The sequence below is a fragment of the Engraulis encrasicolus genome, chromosome 22, assembly GCF_034702125.1.
Source record: "Engraulis encrasicolus isolate BLACKSEA-1 chromosome 22, IST_EnEncr_1.0, whole genome shotgun sequence".
In the NCBI taxonomy this organism is placed as follows: domain Eukaryota; kingdom Metazoa; phylum Chordata; class Actinopteri; order Clupeiformes; family Engraulidae; genus Engraulis; species Engraulis encrasicolus.
The window spans coordinates 16,742,557-16,747,556 of record NC_085878.1 but is presented as its reverse complement, the minus strand read 5'-3'; positions in this window follow the sequence as shown (position 1 = coordinate 16,747,556).

Here is a 5,000-nt window from a genome sequence, read left to right as displayed (position 1 = left end):
AGAGGTCATTAACCACAGCCAATGGGGAATGTTGGAATGCTTGCGTTCTGCTTTCAACGGACATACTCTAGTCCAGTGTTTCTCAAACTTTTTCAGACCGAGGACCACTTTGTCCCCCCCAAAAATTATCGGGGACCACCTGTCACCTGAATTGGCAGTTGATGGATGCTAATTTGAAACTGCTAATTTTTATGCAGATCACTTACTTTTTATTCACATTATAAGCTTGTCTTATTGTGTTGAAAACATGAAAATGTTACAAATATAGCCTACTGCTAGCTTATCTTGGGAAAAGTAGAAATCCCCTCGCGGACCACCTGAGCTCTGTCGCGGACCACTAGTGGTCCGCGGACCACACTTTGAGAATCACTGCTCTAGTCGCTTCAATCGCTCCTATCGCTCTTGCTGCACAGAAGCGATTCTCTGTCGCTTGCATCTCGTCGCGGCCGGTGTATTTGCCCGGTAATGCTGCACTACGCATCACCCACAAGATGGCACTCTAAGAATATAAATGGTGCATTAGTGAAGCTTTGCAAGACACATGGACAAGATTTAAGAGATACACTTTGTTTATTGAACTGACATACAGTCCGTTGACATATCTGTGTGCCATTATTTTCTTTAAAGTTAGTTGTGCCAAGCCGCCCATTGTTTATACAACCTTCTCCATAATTACAAGAACTGAACCTTATTGTCTGATCAATATTCACTGGAAATCATGGTTATACAGGAGTTTTATGTGATTTAAAGAATACATACATTTTTATTGCTGTTTAACTATTGTTGTTGGTTATGAATTACAAGCTATTTTCATCTAGCAAATAGGAAGCAGACTTTTGCTGCTGGGACTTGAACCAGGTTCCTCTGGCATTCAAGACTGGGACCCTAACCACTACTCCAAAGAGCCAGACTGCAAAGCACACACACAGCCCGTCATGGTCACTCCAATAGTTTCTGTTGTATTTCATGTACTTTGAAAATGCAAAATACAGTACTTTGATAATTGATAGAGTTACTGTGATGTATTTTGCGTCTTGTAACATTTCAGTGCCAGGTATTTTGTATTGTATTATTGAAATACATTGAGTTGCAGCTTTGCTCATCTCTGATTTTGTTGTGTGCAGAGCTGTGTTCCCATGTCAATGGGAGCTTCCCATGATTGATAATTGATTCTCTGTTTGTAATCGAACTCGCAATCATCATGCTTCAAGGCCAACTTACTTAAGTGCTAGCCTATAATTGCCCAAGCTCAAGCTGCTGACAGCCACAATGTCATACGGCCTAAGTTCCAATTTACGCTGTTCAAACAATTTGTGTTACTTACCCAGCTCTGCAAAAAAAAACAATATACGTTTTCATACCATTTTCCAGAAAGAACGAAAGAAAGTAATGGACATCTCCACATGGGGAATTGAACCTGCACCCTTCATATTGCAAGCTGAGCCATTTATCCACTACTCCACGATGATCCCAGCTGCAAAGTTGACATATAAACCATATTTACCAAGTTACCACTGTTCAGTTTAAGTCAACATCCCATTTGGTGACACTTAATAGCAATGACTCCTGCATTTGTTAGCCAGTGGTTAAATCATAGTCAAGCTTATTTTAATCATTAGTTAAAACTCTTGTGCCCTCCCCAAGAGTGAAAACATTCATCATCAGGGCAACAGGAAGCCCTGTGGTGTAATGGTATACACAAGTGACTGCAATGGTGTGAGTCATGGGTTCATATCCTGGGTGGGCAGAACTGGCATATCTCCAGTGGGCAAAACTGGGCACACAAAGTGAGAGACACATGGTGCTTATCTCTGTTAGGTGGAACTGGGCACACTGTGAGCAGAACTTGCACTTGAACTGGCACATCTCCCATGGTCAGAACTGATCACACTGGGAGAGACTTGAACTGGTATATCTCAGCGGGCAGTGCTGGGCACACTGCAAGAGACTTGAACTGGTGTATATCCGGTGAGCACACTGAGAGAGATTTGAACTGGCATATCTCCAGTGGCTGAATTAGGTACATTGAGAGAGACATGGACTAGCAGACAGAACCAGGTACACTGAAAGAGAGACTTGAACTGGGAAGCAGAACTGGGCACACTGAAAGAGAGACTTGAACTGGGCACACTGAAAGAGAGACTTGAACTGGGCACACTGAAAGAGAGACTTGAACTGGGCACACTGAAAGAGAAACTTCAACTGGTAAGTGGAACCGGGCACACTGAAAGAGAGACTGGGACTCGCAAGTAGAACTAGGCACACTGAAAGAAAGACTTCAACAAGGCACACTAAAAGAGAGACTTGAAATGGGCACACTGAGAGAGACTTGAACTGGGCACACTGAAAGAGACTTGAACTTGCAAGCAGAACTGGGAACACTGAAAGAAAGACTTGAACTGGGCACACTAAAAGAGAGATTTGAACTGTGCACACTGAAAGAGAGACTTGAACTGGGCACACTGAAAGAGAGACTTGAACTTACAAACAGAACTGGGAACACTGAAAGACAGCCTTCAACTGGGTACACTGAGAGAGAGAGTTGAACTGGGCACAATGAGAGAGAAACTTCAGAGCAGAATTGGGCACACTAAAAAGAAGACTTGCACTGGCTTATTCCTGGTGGGCAGAACTGCATGCAAAGACAGAGTTAAATGGGCATATCTCCAGTGGGGACATTGACAAAGAGACTTACACTGGCAGGCATAATCTGAATGAGAATAGGGAAAGGAAGAGCAGTTGAAGAATATGGTATACTACAAGATGGCAGGTTACACCTGGGAAAGTACTGGATTCTAATTTGCCAGACATGAAACCCCATTCAAAGTCAATGGAAAGTTCTGTCTGGCAAATTCGAATGGATTTTTCTTAAAAATAGAAAAACTTGGTATGGAAATCTATGGAGTATAATGAAGAGGGAAGTGTGGGTCACCAGATCAAAGAACAAAAAACAGCTGACAGCTAAGCATCAATGATATCTGGCCTTTCATAACCCTCATGCAATGCCACTGCCATTGACTTCAATGTTAAACATAGTCAGGTCAGCAGTCTAACCCATGACTGCGGTTTTGAGTAATGAACAAGGCTGAGACTTTTTAAAGCCTCAGGAAGCTTTTTTTTTTTTAGAGTTAATTGGTTAATTCAGATGATTAGGTTAATAGCTTGTTTAGACAACCTTTTCATGATATGCTAATTTTTTGAGATGGAAATTTTGGGTTTTCATGAGCTGTATGCCAAAATCATCAATATTAAAACAAAACAAGACCTGAAATATTTCAGTTGGTGTGCAATGAATGTAAAACATATGAAAGTTTATTTTTTTATCATTACATTATGGGGAAAAATGAACTTTAACACAATATGCTAATTATTTGAGAAGGACCTGTATATTACAGTGAACAATATCTAATTACAAAGTTTATCATTCAATATCTTTAATAAATATTTTACATTAACACATGCATAACCAAACAAAGAGTGAGAGAGCAGTGATGACCTAGCCTCGCGACGCCATCCTCTGTACTCCACCCAAAGATTTTGGCTCCGCACATCGTCTGGCAAAAGCCTCGAGCTCGGTTCTCTCAGTGTTTCGCCAATCAGCAAACAGTTGAGAGTGGTGACGTAGAACTCACCCGCGAGCTCCGTTACTGATTGGTTAAGGTAACTATATTCACACTTTTGTTTTGTTATTTGTATGCTTTTGCGACGCTATAACGTAACAGGCATGCTAATAAAGAACAATATGGGTTTTAATTTGAGTTTGGAACTTCAATTAATTTAAATGATAGAGTAAGATCAGACCATCTCCCATCGTCCACGGAGACGGATTCCTCATGGCTTTTGCCAGACTGATTGACGGAGTCAACAGTCGGCTATTCGCCCAGGCTAATAGGCCACTGCTCTGACCAAAACCCGCCCGATTTGCATCCATAGATTCAAAACAAATCTGCGTTGTGATTGGTCCACCAGTTTCAGGGCCTGGGGCACTGTCCGAGGCTAGACCCACTCGCAGGCAAAAATAATTTTAGCCGCTGGCGGGTGGGGCTAGTCTCCCATCGTCCACGGAGACGGATTCCTCATGGCTTTTGCCAGACTGATTGACGGAGTCAACAGTCGGCTATTCGCCCAGGCTAGTGATGACCATGCCTTCCACTGGAGTGAATTAGCTTTTATTGTCATTACTGACACTATGTGTGTGCTATACTGCTGCACTGTGATGAAGAACTGAGAGTCTGAAAGTGTAGGCAAAGGATGCGCTCAACTTCTTGGAAAAACGAAAGTCTTTGGGTGCGCGATAAAGTGGATCAACTTAAGGAAGAAAAATCCGCACCGCAAACTGCGTCTCATTATTTATTTATATTACCACCATTTCCAAAAAGCAAACGCGTTTCGGCTATCAAGCCTTCATCAGTGCGTGGTACCAACTGAGAGTCCTTGAACTGAGAGTCTGATACATTGTGTCATTAATTTTTGGGAGCATGAAACAGTGTTTCGGACCTTTATTTTCCTTTCAGTTACAATATCTTAGGTTTGGTCCAGCACCTGTCCTACTGATGTGCGCACATTCTCTGACTTTTTGGACTATACTCTATGTGCCTACTAAAGAGACTAGATCGAGGAGCAGAATAAAACTAGCCTGATTATCATCGACTTTCAAATGTCTTCGAGACTTTGCCGTTGCGTCACACAGAGGGCGTGGCCTGGCTAGAATAAAACATCAATTTTTATGGATTATTACATAATGCATCATGTTCTTACATTTCTATCATGAAAAAGATTAGCTGCCACATTTCGTAATAAATTCCGCATTTTACAAAATGCGTAAATTATTACAAAATGCTCAAATTGTCACCGCATTATGTCATAATTCATTACGTTATTACATAATGCAGTGTTATTACGTAATGCATTGTTACAAAGTGTTACTGTCACGTAATTTAGGCAAATCAGGTTTAAAACCTTACCTAAGTTCTGGAACAATCTTTTGTAGAAGTGTTATA